The sequence below is a fragment of the Eptesicus fuscus genome, chromosome 8 (genome assembly GCF_027574615.1).
Source record: "Eptesicus fuscus isolate TK198812 chromosome 8, DD_ASM_mEF_20220401, whole genome shotgun sequence".
Lineage (NCBI taxonomy): Eukaryota > Metazoa > Chordata > Mammalia > Chiroptera > Vespertilionidae > Eptesicus > Eptesicus fuscus.
Window position 1 is genome coordinate 43,541,350 of NC_072480.1, and position 19,223 is coordinate 43,560,572.

The window sequence follows — 19,223 nt, forward strand, 5'->3', positions numbered from 1 at the left end:
TTTCATGATGATTGTTTCTTTTTTTTCTCCTCTTCTTGATGTTTTACATTTGAAATTACTATGCAGCTAATTCTAAACATGCATTGATATATTTAATTAATAATTAGGCTGAGCTGTCTAATAATAGAAAATGTTTGTGTGTTTTTTTTTTCACTGAAGAGTAGAACAAATATATCCTTGTTCTAGAAAGCTATTTGGAAATCAACTTCTAATTCTTTATTTGACTTGGTTCTGTTTGGGGTATGAGAAAGAGTTATTTGGAATTTTTCTTCCTCAACTTCAAATCCCAGATCAATAATGTGGTATTTATTAGAATTCATGAACTATTAAATCAAGCCTCTTATGAATTATATGTATATGTTTCCTATATCCTTTACCAAATAATAGTTCTTAGAGTTTCTTTTTGTACTTCATATTTATATTTACAAAGTTGATCTTAAAATAATTGAAGATGGAAAAATACATTTGGGAAATGGTAAATGGATTTTAAATATCAGAGCAGATGAAGAAATTTAGACTAGGGATTATTAAACTTATTTTGTTATTGGATGGGCCAATTTTAATCAACTAGATATAAAGCAAGTATCTAATTTATGGTGCTCAGGAAACCCAGAACTGAAGATGTAATTTAAATACAGATACCTCATACTGAAATGTTAAATTGGGTGTATACTTATTAAGAGCAGATATATTTTCTTCAAAATAGGGTTTTTGCTATACTGTCCCTGAAAATTAATGTCTGTCATTGATAAATGACTCTCTCTATATATCTATATATCTGTCTATATGTACAGATAGATATAATATAGACAGATACATATAGATAGATATAGACAGGTATATATAATACTAGAGGCCTGGTGCACAAAATTTGTGCCCGGGGGTGGGGGTGTATCCCTCAGCTCAGCCTGCACCCTCTCCAATCTGGAACCCCTCAAGGGATGTCCGACTGTTTAGGCCCGATCCTACAACGGGCAGTCGGACATCCCTCTCACAATCCAGGACTACTGGCTCCCAACCGCTCACCTGCCTCCTGCCTGATTGCCCCTAACCGCTTCTGCCTGCCAGCCTGATCACCCCCTAACCACTCCCCTGCCAGCCTGATTGCCACCTAACTATTCCCCTGCCAGCCTGATTGCCCCTAACTGCCCTGCCCTACTTCCCTCCCTTGCCAGCCTGGTTGCCCCTAACTGCCCTCTCCTGCAGGCCTAGTAGACCCCAACTGCCCTCCCCTGCTGGCCTGGTCACCCCTAACTTCCTCTCTTACCAGCCTGGTCACCCCTAACTGCCCTCCCCTGCAGGCCTGGTCACCCCTAACTGCCCTCCCCTGCAGGCCTGGTCACCCCTAACTGCCCTCCCCTGCAGGCCTGATCACCCCCAACTGCCCTCCCCTCCTGGCCATCTTGTGGTGGCCATCTTGTGTCCACATGGGGGTAGCCATCTTTGACCACAAGGGGGCGGCCATCTTGTGTGTTGGAGTGATGGTCAATTTTCATATTATCTCTTTATTATATAGGATATACAGATACACACACACACACACACACACACACACACACACACACACACACACGGGGCCCAGTACATGAATTTGTGAACCTTGAAAGGAACTGTGGGCCATGAGGCTGCAGTGGGTACAGGGGCAGGTCTCAGCCCATCCTCTGTGCCCTTGCCTGGCCCCTCCCCCGTGGCCCCTGGTCCCCTATCTGCTGGAAACCTCACTCTTGCCACCGCCACTTCCACACGCTGATGGTGCTGGCCCCACTCGCACACGCTTATGGCACAGAGCAATTAGGGTCAGCAACACCAGTGGGTACAAGCAGCGGCTCCAGCAAGACCATGGCGCACAGGAGCAAAGAATTTTCAGTAATCACCAGAGGCTCACCCAGATGACAGCAACTGGTGCCCCCCCTTGGTCTGACACCCCTGCTCACCTGCTCCACCATCCTGCCACAGCCAACACCCACCATGTTCCACACGTGCCCCCTGGTGGTCAGTGCACATCATAGCAACCGGTTGTTCGGTTGTTTGGTTGTTTGTTCTGTTTTTCAGTCTATTTGCATATTAGGGTTTTTTATATAGATAGATATTCTTTTTCCCCCATCCCTCCTTTTCCCGCCTCCACATATTTGTTCACTGATGATCAGAAGACTGGAAGGATATGCAAACATAATCTCCTCTTTACAACATAGAAAGAGTTTTGAAAAGGAACTGGTTGTGATTTTTTTTAAACTTTGGAAAATGTGACTATTATGGTAGTTTTTCAAAATGCTCCCACTTGGGACTACCACCTGAGCAAGCAAGGGTCAGGTCTTGGGCTGAGGTTTTAGATTGAGGGGAGCAGAGAATGCTACTGTTCTTTCTATAGCCAGGGACATATGCATCTAGATTCTCAGTAGAAAGGACATGGTCTGAAAGAACTTCAGTTGGGAAGAGTTAGGCAGCTTCTATAATGTGTTGGCAGGTACAGTGCTACAGAGGATTATTTGAAAGGCTAGGACAGTGGTTGGCAAACCCATTAGTCAACAGAGCCAAATATCAACAGTACAATTGAAATTTCTTTTGAGAGCCAAATTTTTTAAACTTAAACTATATAGGTAGGTACATTGTTATTAACTTAATTAGAGTACTCCTAAGCTGGCCTTTGCTAAAAACTCAAGGGGCCAAAGAGCCACATGTGGCTTGTGAGCTGCAGTTTGCCGACCAGTGGGCTAGGAGAATAAGCAGGTACCTGTGAAGGGACTAAAGGAGAGTTGTGTTGTCTTTTCCTACAGTACAATTATCTTCCATTTGCCTGTGGCTTCCATTTGGTCTTAGCTGTGCTTTGAGCATCTGAGTGCAGGCTATGTACATACTTGACATGAGACAACCCAGAGAGTGGAGTGGTGTCATATACACGTGTTCTTCAGTGAGTCCTTAATGTAGGAGAAACTGGGGAACAAAGGATGGTGACTTAAACTACTGTTACTTGTGATAAAAGGGAGTGACTCCCAAAGTTGTAGAAAATGGGACCATCTGGATGCCATTAAGATTTGAACATTGTCATCAATAATAATAATGCCTAAAATTTGTAGACTACTTTTCTGAAAGTACTTTGCCTTAAAATCCTGCTTGCTTTTTATCTTTGACTATAGAGTACTATTGGGAAATATCTGTTTTCACAAGAAACCAGTCTGATAATAAATTAAGATACCCCAATTTAATCACCTTAGGAAATTTCAGTGCTCCAAAACTGTATATAATAATAGTAGTGTACATTTAGTGAGTTTTCATTATGGACAAGTACTTTTTTAATACTTATTTTCTTTATATTAATTTTTCATATATTGTATACATATGTGCAAAATATACATATATAAATATATACTACATAAAAATGCATACATATAGAATATACTACATTTACTTTCATGTCTAATCCTCCCAATGACTATGATATAGGAAATTTATTAATCTTCATTGTACAGATATGGAAACAGATAGATGAAATAATTTACAATTCAAAGGGGGATTTGAATCCAGACCATTAAATTGGAGAGACTTCTTGCTTAGACCCTGTTACATGGGACATCAGAAATAGTTCCCAGGTAGTAAGAGTTGGTTGAAAATTATTGAGTTCTAAGTTGTATTGTAAAGGAAAACAATTTCCACTTTTTAAAAATATGTGTTTTATTGATTTCAGAGAGAGGAAGGGAGAGGTAGAGAGAAATAATTTAAACATCAATGATGAGAGAGAATCATCAATCGACTGCCTCCTGCATGCCGCCAACTGGGGGATTGAGCCAGAAACTTAGGCATGTGCCCTGACCAGGAATCAAATGGTAACCTCCTGGTTCATGGGTCAACACTCAACCACTGAGCCACACCAGCTGGGTCTAACTTGTTTTATATTCATCATATTTATAGTCTCTAAATATTTATAATATTTTAAAGTGGGTATGCATTTAAATACAATGTCATTCACTTGGAAAGTATAATATATTTTTGTTACTTCATTTAAAATTCATTATAGAAGTCATTTTTCTCCCAAGAATGTCTGAGTGTATTAGTTTAAGGGTTGATATTGGTGAGCTGATAGTATGCATATTTCAAAAATATGTTCAAAGGTACTTAACATGCATTTGTGAGAAGTAGATGTATACGTGTGGTCTCTATGAAGGTCTAAGCTTGTTGATCATCCTCTTCCTAACCAGTTAACTATTCCTTCTTTGCAAACCACGAGTCACCTGACTTGAGAATGAAAGAAAAACGGCTATTTTATAAATTAAGGTTTCTAATATGTAAACACTGCCCTATAAGTAAAAATAGCATTTACTTTTATTGGGTGTAGACCTTTTGTTCCAAGTGAGATATTTTACTGAAGGAAAAATATAATTTATTGCTCTGCTCTGCCTTGATTACAGAATGAAACCCAAACCATGATTGAAAAAGTCCTAAATATTAACAGGCACCATTCTATTCTTTGGGTGTTAACAGTAAACAATGAAAAGGACCTGTGAATGCACCAGAAATTTAGGCAGGTTTGATAATTAAATCAGCAAATAGAAAAAAATACAGAAGGGATGAAAAGAGGCCAGAGAAAGAGAAGCCGAGTATGATGCATTACACGAGCAGACATTAAAATTAATAAAATGGAGCTTTCCTGATGTAAATGTATTCAGGAAATCAGAAATAACTGCTAGTTAGATGACATAATTGACCATGAAAATGTGGGTATTGAAAGCTGCTTATCCATCAGCAATGCAATAAATGATGTCTGCGACCCAGGTACATGGGTGCAGGAGGAACACAGAAATGAATGGGGAAAGATGAGTCAACACTGCTTATGGTGCTGCCTACTGCTCTAAGGAAGGAGAAACCATGGTTGTACAACGTATTTTGATAAGCAGTGGGTGTATGTCTCCTATGAAAGAGAATATGGATAAATGACTTCTGATACAGATCATGAAACTTCCATGGAGCCAAGCTACAAACAGGAAATTCAGCTGACTTAAATCCTATAAATATTATTCTTTCAAAGGAGAGCACAGTCTTTAAAACAAAATTTTAATTTTTCCTCTGATATATTTATTGTTAATATTTTGCTGCATTTTATTCCAGCATTTTCTTACACTTTTTACATTGTGATTTAATGGTAGATATGAATCTTAGACTGCATGTATTATTAACGTTATATAACAAGCATGATTCTGTATCATTAGAGTTTGTAATAAATGACATTTTGATGGTTGCATAATATTATGGATGACCCACAAATGTACTTAATTAATCATCTGTTGTTACACATTTATGTACTTTGAAATTTTTTCCTATGATAAGGCTGTGGTGAAAAGGTTTCATTATGATAGATTTCTGGAAAAGTAATTACAGTCAAAGGATAAAAATACTTTAGTTTTTGGACACAGTTTGCACAATGATTTTCCAGAAATGTGTTTTGGTAGATAGTCTCACCAGAATGTTATGATTGTGACCATCTTAATGTACCCTCTTATGCACTAAATAATTGTAATTATTTTTTACTCATTTGAAAGGCAAATTAATGTACTTAATGTACTTAAAATCCAACTGTGGTTGGATTTTTATATTTCTCAACTATGTTACTTCTTATATACGTATGTTTGTGTGAAATCAGTATTATTTCTATTTAAATATAAAAGACTTATTTCTTTATTCTTGTGCATTTATGATCACTCATTGCATAGTTAATTTTGCAGTCTATGATTTGTTGCCCAATTTGGTTGGTAGTGTTCTTTGAAACCTTTAGGGTTTTCATGTGTATAGCATCTAACCCCAGTTTTCTGTGCTCTTATTGTATTCCTGTTTTTTTATCAATTTTGGACATTTAATAATATTTTTAGGGGAGGGCAAGGGAGCTAGATATTTGTGAATGCACATTACTCATCCAGTAGTGGGTCTTTTTATATTCTTGAGTTATCTGTGTGTGCCTTCAGGGATGGGGTTTTCTTCATTAAAGAAATGTTACATCCTGAAAAAATAGAGGACTCATCTGGTTCTGGTTCCTTGGGGATATATTTGTAAGGCTTAGCATCATCAAGCACCTTTGGTCTGGAACTTCTTAGGTCATATATGTGCACCCTGAAAACGAAGTTCAATCCTTTACTATGTAGAGGATTAAACAAAAGATTCTTTCAGACATCATCAGACTGTACTGGATAGTTCTTTGGGTGTTTTGTTGTTTTTACCAGTGCCCAGTAATTTATCAAATTTATACTTAGATTTGATGGTTAAATAGGTCTCCATATTAATTCTGCCTGAACTAACCAGTTGCTACTAAGAACCGAATCTTTTCCCAACTTTTTTTTAACAAGGAAAATACTGTTGGTTATATATACAATAAAGGTTCTGATCCATTATACATGCTATGTGTCTGTAATAATAAAAGCATAATATGCAAATCGACTGAACGACTGAACAGCAGAATGACCATCTGGACAACCTTCTGGATGACCATGCTAGGACATGCAGTGGCGCCAGGCCAACCAAGGAGGGTGTGATGCAATTGGTCAGGGTGCCCGCCATCACCCCATGATCACACTGCAGAGGGAGGCCCAGGCCACCCTCTGCGGGGCAATCAGTGGGGTGGGGATTGCTTCACAATTGATCGCCCCACAGAGGGAGTCCCAGACCACTGACCTGGGGGCAATCATTGAGGCGAGGGGCTCCACAATTGACCCAAAGAGGGAGGCCCAGGCCATGCTCTATGGGGCGATTGATTGGGGGCTCCGTGGAATCGGGGAACCTGGGGTGTGTGGTAGTGGAAGCAGGCAGGGCCAGGCCAAGGTGGGTGTGGGCCAGGGGCAGGGCCGTGAGGCAGCCAGGGCCAGGAGGCAGCTGGGGCTGCGAGGGCCCAAGCAGCTGGGGCTGCCAAGCCCTACCCTTGCATGATTTTGTGCATCAAGCCTCTAGTATGCTTATTAGAGAGATCCAATCTCGGTAATCCTAACTGCTTTCTCTCTTACTTCGTATAACATTTTTTCTTTCTTTCTAGTGATCGTTCTTTTGTCCTTTCTTTTGTTTTGTTTTGTGTGTTTTTTTGTCCTTTTCTTCATCTTTCCTCTTTTTCCCTATCTCTCCTCCATTTCTCCCTCCCTTCCCTCATTCCTCCCTCCTGCCTTTTTTAGTTGATAATGAAAGCTAGCAATTTTTTTTTTTTTTTGAGAATAGCTATGGTGGTCTTTCATAGTTATTGATATCAAGTAATAATTTTTTTAATTTTCTAGGTAGTTTTTAATTCCTACTTGATTTCTTTAAAAATATATATTTATTATTGAAAGTATTACAGATGTCCCCCTTTTTCCCCACATTGACCCCCTCCACCTGCATCCCCCAGGTCTACAGTACTATTGTCTGTGTCCATAGATTATGCATATATGCATATAAGGTCTTTGGTTATCTCTTCTCAACTGCTCCTTCCCTCTGAGATTTGTCAGTCTGTTCCATGCTTCCATGTCTCTGGATCTATTTTGTTTGTCAGTTTATAATGTTCATTAAATTACACATATAAGAAAGATCATGTGATACTTGTCTTTCTCTGACTGACTTATTTCACTTAGCTTAATACTCTACAGATCCCTCCATGCTGTCTCAAAAGGGTAAGAGATCCTTCTTTTTTACAGAAGCATAATATTTCATTGTGTAAATGTACCACAGCTTTTTTATCCATTCATCTACTGATGGGCGCTTGAGCGGTTTCCAGATCTTAGCTATAGTAAATTACACTGCTTTGAATGTAGAGGTGCATATATTCTTTCTGATTGGTATTTTAGGATTCTTATGATATATCCTAGAAGTAGGCTCAACGAGTCAAATGGCAGTTCCATTTTTAAATTTTTTAAGGAAACTCCATACTGTTTCCATAGTAGCTGCACCAGTCTGCATTCCCACCAGCAGTCTACTAGGGTTCCCTTTCTCCACATCCTTGTCAGCATTTGTCATTTGTTGATTTTTTTATTGTAGCCATTCTGATAGGTGTGAGGTGATACCTCATTGTTGTTTTACTTTGCATCTCTCTGATTACTTTTTTGATCTAAATGTGAACTAGGACTTGATCCTCAGTATGGGGTGTGCAGGAGGCAGCCAATCAATGATTCTCATTATGGATGTTTCTGTCTCTCTCTCCCTCTCCCTTCCTCTCTAATATCAATAAAAATAAATTTAAAAAAAAGAATGCTGGTCAGGGGGCACATTTAATGGGGAAATATGATGTTAATTTGGGTTATTTGACTTGAACTCCCTCTAAAACATAAAAATGGAGCAATAAAGTAGACTGTTGAAAATATGGGTGTGGAGCTCAATTTGGGATTTATCAGCAAATAGCTATAATTGAAAATATGGGAATAGACTAAAGATAGTATAGATTGAGAAAAGAGAAGAAGAGAGGGAGAACTCTGATTAGGTGGAGGATGTTGAGTTGGGAAATAGAAACATGAAAAATTAAACAGTGTATTCCAAGAAGGAACAAAAGGGTTGGTTATATCAGATATTTCTAAGAAGTAAAAAAGAATATGAGAATTAATGGTGATGGAAAAAAAATAAAGAAAAATGTTTCTACTGGGTTTAATAATATGGAGGCCACTGGTGGTCTGAACAGGAGAATTTTGGTGGAGCTGTGGCAGCTGCAATCATACTGGAGTTAGCTCACAGATGAGTGGAACATAAAGAAATAGAGGGAATTAAAGTAGAAATTTGACTATGGAAAAGAGCATTTAGAGTAACTACTATGTAAGACTGAGAAATTAGAAGAGGCTTTAAACTATGTTTTATTTTATTTTTTGATAGATTGAAAGAGTCTTAAGTTCTGATAAGGATAAATAAATAGAAAAGAAGGTGTTGTTACCTCAGTCTTCTTAAGATTACACAATTTTAGTCTTGGATTCTGGTTACTTTCCTGTTTTAGAGTTAAATTATGAACTTGGATTAAACAGAGGAAAATATAATTTTAGAGCATTAGGTAGTCTTTTTACACATATTGAATTATGGAATAGAGAGAAGCTATCACAAGAGTTGCCAGATCAATTTTACAGTTGTAAACTTATTATGAAATTATAAGTGTGTCAGGTTGTCCCAAAGGGTAGAATCATGAGCAAATTGTTGGGTTATAGCTCTATGAGGAGGGATGGATGGAGCTGATGATTTGCACAGAGCACCTGCATTAGTCTAGGTCAGTTGTCGGCAAACTCATTAGTCAACAGAGCCAAATATCAACAGTACAGCGATTGAAATTTCTTTTGAGAGCCAAATTTTTTAAACTTAAACTTCTTCTAATGCCACTTCTTCAAAATAGACTCGCCCAGGCCGTGGTATTTTGTGGAAGAGCCACACTCAAGGGGCCAAAGAGCCGCATGTGGCTCACGAACCGCAGTTTGCCGACCACGGGTCTAGGTGAAATTTTGACAAGAGACTTAGTTTCAAACTATTTTTGGTATTATTATTTTTATTGTTGCCATCGATTTTTATTTATTAATTGATTTGAGAGAGAGCGAAGAAGTGGGACAGTGGGAGAGAGAAGGAAAGAGAGGGGGGATGGGGGGGAGAGGGAGAGAGAGAGAGAGAGAGAGAGAGAGCGATTGACTTACTTATACGTTCATTGGTTGATTCTTTTATGTGCCCTGATTAGAATCAAACCTGCAATCTTGGCGTATTGGGATGACTATAACCAACTGAGCTACTCAGCCAGGGCCATCATATTGGTATAGTGTTGGGATTTGAAGTGGTGGAGACAGGCCAGGCCTACTTCTAGCACCTCCTCCTAGCTACTGATGTCCTACAAGAGAAGCAATTACTAATTTTAATAGTCAGAGTTCAAGAATATTCTTTGAATTTCCATGTGAGTAAAGGTTTCCATATTGAAGACATGTAGCCAGTTTCTTCTCAACAGCTTTTTTCTCCATGAAAGTTGATCTTGAGATGTGAGAGGGCCATACTTAGCAGCTCTTACCAGTGTCCTTCCTCCATACAGCTGACATGAATTATCAGGTCTTGGTAGCAGCTATTAATAAAAAAAATAATTGAATTCCATTTGGCTATTGGCTCTTTGAGTGATCATTCTCTGAAATCCAATGGCAGGGCACAAAAAGGGTTATAGATGATTTATAGTACAGGATTTGGACTTGCACCGTCTCTGGCAATAATAAATGTGGTTCCTCAATAAGTCCTAGTGAAAATAAAAGTGGCATCCAAAATATCACGTTTAATAAATGATCATTTGTGGGAGATTGTTTGCAAAAATTGCTACAAATCTCTTCTCTATCCTTACCTTTTTGAAAGTATAAATTTTTAATGATTTTAGAGAGGAAGGAAGAGGGAGAGAGAGAGAGAAACATCAGTGATGAGAGAGAATCATTAATCAGCTGCCTTCTATATGCCCCACACTGGGGATTGAGCCCCAAACCCAGGCCTGTGTCCTAACCAGGAATTGAACCATGACCTCCTGGTCTATAGGTCAACACTCAACCACTGAGCCATGCCAGCTGGGCTCTACCCTTACTTTTATCTATGTCCTTTGTCATATGACATTATGGCTTCCTCCATCATGGAGTAAGTTTCTCCCCTCTCTTAAATCAAGACTTGCTTATCCTATATAATAAAAGCCTAATATGCTAAGTGTCCATTCAACCAATCAAAGCATAATATACTAATGATATGCAAAGGCCGTTCAACCACTCTCTATGACGTGCACTGACCACCAAGGGGCAGATGCTCTGACTGGTAGGTTAGCTTGCTGCTGAGGTCCGGCCAATCAGGACTGAACAAGATGGGCCAGACATGCCCTGAAGCCCTCCTGTGGTCCCTCCCCGGCTGGCCAACCTCCTGCGTCCCTCTCCAACCCTGATTGTGCACTGGTGGGGTCCCTTGGCCTGGCCTGTGACCTCTCGCAATCTGAAACCTCTCAGGGGATGTCAGAGAGCTGGTTTCGGCCCAATCCCACAGGCTAGGCCAAGGGACCGCACTGGTGCATGATTTTGTGCACCGGGCCTCTAGTACAATATAATTCAGTGAAGTGATGGTATGGCATCTCCACGCCCAGGCCTGATGAGGTCTTGAGTGCTTCTAGTTACTTTCTTAGGGCCCCTACCATGGCATGTGAACAAGCCCAGCCTAGTCTGCTGGAGAATTAGACCAATCACTGGAGCTGTGTAAGCCCACTGTCCCAACTGAGGTTCCAGAGATGGCACCTTATATACCTAATTTGTATCTGACCACAAGACATGAAGCTTCCATAATTGGAACACCACAACTGAGCACGGCCCAAATTGCCAACTCCCAGGATTATGAGCTAAATAAATAATTATTTTTCAGTGACTTGGCTTTGGTATGGTTTGTTACAAAGTATTAGTTAGCTGATGTACCATTCTGTTTTATCCCTTTATGCTAATCATATCTATCTTTCATTACTCAAGAGATGTCATTGCTGGGGACAGTAGGAAGTTATTAAGTGGCTAGAATTTCATTACATCCTGGACATTGTAAGTACAAATTACCCACAGACATTTTTAGTAGCTTGAATTTTGTTGATATCTCAGAGATTCTGATTCAAATAAGCAACTACACTCATTTGACATTATATTATTTATCATGCCATTTGTTTACATACAATATGTTTCTGGGCACAATACAGATTGCCTGTGTTATAAACCATTGGATGTGACCTACAGAAAACAGCACATTTCTTCCTTGTCTTATTTTACACTATAATCAGTATATTCAAATCGGAGTAAATTCAAACTATCAATCTGTTTAGCATGCCTCCGTTTAATTCACTAACAACATGAAATATATGTGCATTTGGCAGTTGAAATGAAAAATAATGAGGCACTTAGAGAAATTAGATTACCACATTACAATATAATATGAATTTAATGATACAAATAACATATACCCCTCATACATTTGGGTATATGAGAAACTAAACAATTATCAACAGTGCGAATGTTTTCCTTTTGGTTGCCAGAAAGTATTTGTGTGTTGTACAATCAGGTGTAATAATGTTTTTCTATTGGATAAACTACATTATGACATTATATATTACTTTTATTAATTCTATTATATTGGATAATTGGGTGCCTCCCATGTTTTTCTAAATGACAGAGTAGAGACCTCAGCTCGTTTTACATTTTTTAATTTCATGCTTGTCTTCAGCTAAATCTTTTCCATAAATATCAATTCAACAAAATATAGATGTGGCACCAAGTTAAAGCTTAATGAATTGGTTAGAATTCATCCAGAAGTCAAAGAACGTATATTTTTAAACTCAAATATTTCCACTCAATTGATGGAAAGTATAGTGGAAGAGAATCATGCCTGAATCGCTCATATCACTAATAACATTGAGTATGTATAGTATGTTTAATGTTAATATGTCAGGGCAAATAGAGATAGCTTTGGAGTAAGAAACAATGTTAAAATCTGATCTGAAGATTTTAGGACTTTTTGGCATGCAATCTCCAGCATATACATGGCAGGGTGGATAACCTTCCGCCGTCACCTCCTCCCAACAGGTCTGGCCCCAATCCACCCTGATTGGGGCCAGGCCAGCCCGACCCCACCTGTGCATGAATTCGTGCACTGGACCTCTAGTGGTATATAGCACTGTCATCTCTTTTTCCAGACAGTGACACATATTCATTTCAGTAAATTGACTTTGCCAATCTGTATGATTCAATTTGTTTGGAAAGTTCAAGCACAGCAAATAGAAATAAAAAGGCAGGGTAACATCAATATGGGAGGGATTGCCATGGCATGTTGTAATTTATCTAAAGATTAACAGCACCTTATTGTTCTTCATTAAATGCAATTCAATATGAAACCTAGCTTGATATCACTGAGTGGCACTATATGCCTAAACACATGGTCACTGAAGATTAATATTTAAGTTTGCTATAGTCAGATGGTTTCATTGTTCTGTTGGGACATTTTTTTGTTTAGTTGAGTTCACCACTTTAGAATGACATTATTTTAAGACTTTTTGTTTTTAAATTACAGTAGACATACAATATTATATTAGTTTCATATGTACAACATAGAGATCAGACATTTATATACTTTACAGTGATCACCCAATAAGTCTAGTATTCATATAAACACCATATATAATTATCACAGTGCTACTGAATATTCCCTATGCTGTACTTTACATCCCTGTGACTTTTTAAATAATTTTAAATAATTGGTAATTTGTACTTTTTTTCTGATTTGTACTTCATATTCCCTTTCACTATTTTCATCCATCACCCCAACTACCTCTCATCTAGCCATCACCAGTTTGTTTTTGGTATCTACAAGGTGTTTCTGTTTTGTTTGTTCATTTGTTTCTTGGATTCCACAAATAAGTGAAATTATATGGTACTTGTCTTTCTTTGTCTGACTTATTTCACTTAGCCTAATATCCTGTAGGTTCATCCATGTTTTTGCAAATGGCAAGACTTCATTTTTTATGGCTAAGTAATATTCCATTTTATATATGTACCTACCAACTCTTCTTTATCCAATCATCTATTGATGGACATTCAAGATGCTTCCATATCTTTGCTAGTGTTTTGGATTTCTTCAGATAAATGACTAGAAGTAGAATTGCTGGAACATATGGTAGTTCTATTTTTAATTTTGTTAAGAACCTCTATCTATTTTCCAGAGTGGATGCACCAATTTGAAATCCCACCAACAGTGCATGAGGGTTCTGTTTTCTACACATCCTTGCCAACACTTGTTTATTGATTTATTAATGATAGCCATTTGACAGTATGAGGTGACAGCTCATGGTTTTGATTTGCATTTCCCTGATTAGTGATGGTGAGGATCTTTTCATATGTCTGTTGCCCATCGGTATGTCTTCTTTAGAGAAATGTCTATTCAGGTCCTCACCCGTTTTTTAAATTGGATTGTTGGTGTTAAGTTGTATTAGTTCTATATATAAATGATATTAACCTTTTATCAGATGTATCATTGGCAAATATCCTCTCCCATGAATGTCATATTTTTGTTTTGTCAATAATTTCCTTTGCTATGCAACAATTTTTAGTTTGATATTGTTCCATTGTTTTTTGTTTGTTTGTTTTCCTTGCCCAAGAAGACACATCCAAAAATATAAGGCAAGAATGATGTCAAAGAGTTTATTACCTATGTGTTGTTTTTTTCTAGGAGTTTTACGTTTTCAAGTTTTACATTTAAGTCTTTAATCCATTTTGAGTTTATTTTTATATATGGTATAAGAAAGTGGTCTAGTTTCATTTTTTTCATGTATCTGTCCAACTTTTCCAACATCATTTATTAAAAAGACTATATCCCAAAGTATACCCTACTTTGCCATAGATTCATTGACCGTATAAGCATGGGCTCTCTATTCTGTTCCATTGATTTATGTGTCTTTTTATGCCAGTACCATGCTGTTATGGTAACTATAGCTTGGAGTATAGTTTGATATCAGGTAACCTCCAACTTTGTTTTTCTTTCTCATTATTGCTTTTGTCTATTAAAGGTCTTCTGTGGTTCCATATAAACTTTAGGATACTTTTTCTACTTCTGTGAAAAATGTCTTTGGTATATTGATAGAGATTACATTGAATCTGTAGCTTGCTTTGGGCAGTATACACATTTTAATGATATTAAGGATATACCATTTGCTTTTATCTTCTCCAGTTTTTTCCTCAATGTCTTATACTTTTGTAACTATAGGTATTTTACCTCTTTAGTAAAACTTATACCTAAGTATTTTATTACTTTTGATGCAATTGTAAATGGGATTGTTTTCCTAATATCTCTTTCTGATAGTTCATTATTTCTGAATATTAATTTCATCCTGCTAATTTACTGAATTCATTTATTAGTTCTAATAGTTTTTATGGAATATTTAGGGTTCTATGTATATGGTATGTTATCTGCAAGTAAGACAGTTTTAATCTTTCTTTCCAATATAAATGCCTTTCGTTTCTTTTTTTAAAAATATATTTTATTGATTTTTTTTTTACAGAGAGAAAGGGAGAGGGATAGAGAGTTAGAAACATTGATGAGAGAGAAACATCGATCAGCTGCCTCCTGCACACCCTCTACTGGGGATGTGCCTGCAACCAAGGTACATGCCCTTGACCAGAATCGAACCTGGGACCCTTCAGTCTGCAGGCCGATGCTCTATCCACTGAGCCAAACCGGTTACGGGATAAATGCCTTTTGTTTCTTTTTCTCGTCTGATTTTCTTGCTAAGACTGCCAATACAATATTGAAAAAAAAAGCAGAAAAGTAGACATCCTTGTCTTATTCATGATCTAAAGACAAGCTTTCAGCTTTTCACCATTGAGTATGATGTTAGCTATGGGTTTGTCATATATGGCCTTTATTATATTGAAGTATGTTCCCACTGTTCACAGTTTACTGAGAGTTTTTATCATAAGTGACATTTGGATAACCTCAAATGCTTTTTCTGCATCTATTGATATGATCATAATTTTTATCCTTGTTATATAGTGAATCACATTAATTGTTCGTGGATATTGAACTAACCTTGCATCTGTGAAATAAATCTCACTTGATCATGGTGAATGATCTTTTAATGTATTGCTGAATTCAGTTTGCTAACATATTGTTGAAAATTTTTACATCTATATTTATCAGAGCTATTGGTTGGGCTACAATTCTCTCTCTCTTTTTTTTTTTATTGCCTTTGTCGGGTTTTGATATCAAGATAATGCTAGCATTGTAAAATGAGTTTGGGAGCCTTCTTTTCCATTTTTTTAGAATAGTTTAAGAACAATTGGTATTCATTCTTCTTTCAATGTTTGGCCAAACTTGCCTGTGAAATCATTTGATACAAGAATTGTGTTTATTGGGAGATTTTTTATTACTAATTTGGTGTTGTTAATAGTTATCAGTCTGTTCAGATTTTCTCTGTCTTTCTGATTCAGTCTTGGGAGACTATGTTTCTAAGTCTTCGGAGACTATGCTTAGTTAGTCTCAGTGATGGCGAACCTATGACACGCGTAGCCATTTCTGATGACACGTGGCCGCTGAGGCGGCCGCATGCCAAGGATGAAACATTTGCTGCTCTTGAGGATGAAACATTTGCAAAATAATGTTTTTTCCTCAAAGTGACACACTACCCGAGTTATGCTTAGTTTTTTGGCGAAGTTTGACACACCAAGCTTAAAAGGTTGCCCATCACTGGAGGTTATCAAATTTGTTGTCACATAATTTTTGTAGTATTTTTTATAATCCTTTATATTTCTGTAATGTTGGTTGCTACTTCTCTGTCATTTATTTTTCACTTCAAATATTCAGCATGTATTTGATAAGAACAAGTAGATCCCCTTACATAGTCATAGTGTAGTACACAATTCAGGATATTTAACACTGATACAATACTATTCTCTATTATTCAGTCTATATTCATAATTAGTATGGTCATGAATAAATCATGCATAGGAATAATTTTCTTCACTCCTTAAACACAATGGCATTTATTTGTTGTATATTTTTGTCATGCATCTGTATTTTCCTTTTCTTTTTTTCTGTTTTTCAACTTTACTGAGATATCATTTCTGATTTTATGCAGTTGGGCCCTCTCTCTTTTGTTCTTGATGACTCTGGCTAATTTTTATCAATTTTTTTCTTCTCAAAGAACCAACTCTTGGTTTCATTCATTTTTTTTTTTTAATTTTAGACTCTATTTTGTTTAGGTTCACTCTGATTTTTACTATTTCTTTCCTTCTACTCACTTTGAGCTTCATTACTCTTCTTTTCCTAGTTCCTTTGGGTATAAGGTTTAATAGTTTATATCAGCTTTTTCTTGTTTCTTGAGGGAGGCCTATATTGCTATGAATTTCCCTCTTAGAACTGCTTTGGCTGTGCCCCATCGGTTTGGGGTCATGGTGTTTTCATTTTCATTTGTTTCGAAGTATTATTGATTTATTCCTAGATCTCATTTTGAACCCATTCATTGTTTAGTAGTATGCTATTTAGCCTCTATGTGTTTGTGTGTTTTTAAGTTTCCTTCTTTTAATCAATTCTGGTTTCATACTATTGTGATCAGAAAATTTGCTTGATATGATTTTGCAGGGGCCTGATGCGGCGGGGGCCAGACATGGCGGGGATCTCCCTTTTCCACGTCCCGCACAGAAAGAGAGATGAACGAACCGGTTCTAAATGGAGGCAGCCAGGGATTGAGAAATACTAGAAATAAAGAAAACAAGACGCAGAAGTAGATTCATGAAGCTGGGAGCTGGGTGGATCTTTCTTTGCCTGGCTGAGGCCACAGAACAGATCCAGACTGCAAAGCTGAGGCTTTATTTATAATCAGGGACAAACAAGGCAATTAACAATGTTCTTGTAAGTTTCACTTGTTTTGGCAGCACTTGCTGCCCCTCCCACAGCCCACTAGCTACCCAGGAAGGATCTAGGGAGCAGTTACAGGATTAGGCTTAATTATGCTGGGAGGGCTCTGCCCTCCAAACGAACTTGTTTGTGACCCTGCCACAGGTCAGTCAGAGGCTTAACCCTATAACCGCTTCCTACATGATTTCAATCTTCATAAACTTACTGAGACTTGTTTTGTGGTCTGTCCTCGAAAATGTTTCAAGTGCATTTGAAAGAAATGTATATTCTGCCACTTTTGGGTGAAATGCTCTGAAAATATTAATTTAACCACCTGATCTAATGTGTCATTGAAGGGCACTGTTTCCTTGTTGATTTCCTGTTCGGATGATCTACCAATTGATGTCAATATGGTGTTAAATTCTCCTGTTATTATTGTCTTACTGTTGATCTTTCCTTTTATGTCCATCAATATTTGTTTTATATATTTAGGTGCTCCTACTTTTTGTGCATATATATTTATAAGAGTTATGTCCTCCTGTTGGATTGACCCCCTTATCATTATGAAATTCCTTTCATTCTTTTTCATTACAGCCTTTGTTTTAAAGTCTATTTCATTTCACATAAGTATCACTACCTCAGCCTTTTAAATTTTTCCATTTGCATAAAAATATCCTTTTTTATCCCTTTATTTTGTCTGTGTGTCTTTCTATCGGAAGTGGGTTTCTTGTAAGCAGCATATGTATATCTTGATTTGTAATCCATTCAGCCACTCTATGTCTTTTTATTGGAGCATTTAGTACATTGGCATTTAAAGTAATTATTGAGAGGTATATAGTTATTGTCATTTTATTAACTGTTTTCTGATTTTTTGTTTGTTTGTTTTAGTGCTTTCTTGAATGTTGACTTTCTATAGTGCTATGTTTGGATTTGTTTTTGTTTTTTGTATGTCTTACAGGATTCTGGTTTTTGGTTACCATGGGCTTCATATATTTAAAGCAGTCTATTTTAAGTTGATGGTTGCTTAAGTTTGAAAACATTTTAAGATCCCTACAATGTTTACTCATCCCCTCCATGTTTTTTGTCATTAACTTTTACTTCTTTTGTATATGATTATTTTTGTATATTCCTTAATTTATTGGTGTAATTACATATGCTCTTTTTACTTTGCCTTTTAATCTTTGTACTAACTTTATAGTTGTTGAATCCATGATTTTACTGTTTGCCTTTGTCAAAGAGAATTTTTTTCTTTCCTAAATTTTCTTATTCATATTTTTTATTTTTATTTCTTAAAGAAGTCCCTTTAACATTTCTTGTAAAATACTGATTTAGTGGTGATGAACTCTTTAAGCTTTTCCTTGCATGGGCAAGGAGATTGGCATTTAATTTAGAATCATTTATCTCCCTTTTATAACAATGTACTAGGGGCCCGGTGCATGAAATTTGTGCACTGGGGGGAGAGGGGATGTCCCTCAGCCCAGCCTGCACCCTCTCCAATCTGGGACATTCCTCTCACAATCTAGGACTGCTGGCTCCCAACCTCTTACCTGCCTGCCTGCCTGACTGCCCCTAACCACTTCTGCCTGCCAGCCTGATCACCCCCTAACCACTCCCCTGCCAGCCTGATTGATGCCTAACTGCTTCCCTGCCGGCCCAATTGCCCCCAACTGCCCTCCCCTGCCAACCTGATCACCCCCAACTGCTCTCCTCTGCAGGCCTGGTCACCCCCAACTGCCCTCCCCTGCCATCCGGGTCACCCCAAACTGCCCTCCCCTGCCAGCCTGGTCACCCCCAACTGCCCTCCCCTGCCATCCGGGTCACCCCAAACTGCCCTCCCCTGCCAGCCTGGTCACCCCCAACTGCCCTCCCCTGCCAGCCTGGTTGCCCCCAACTGCCCTCCCCTG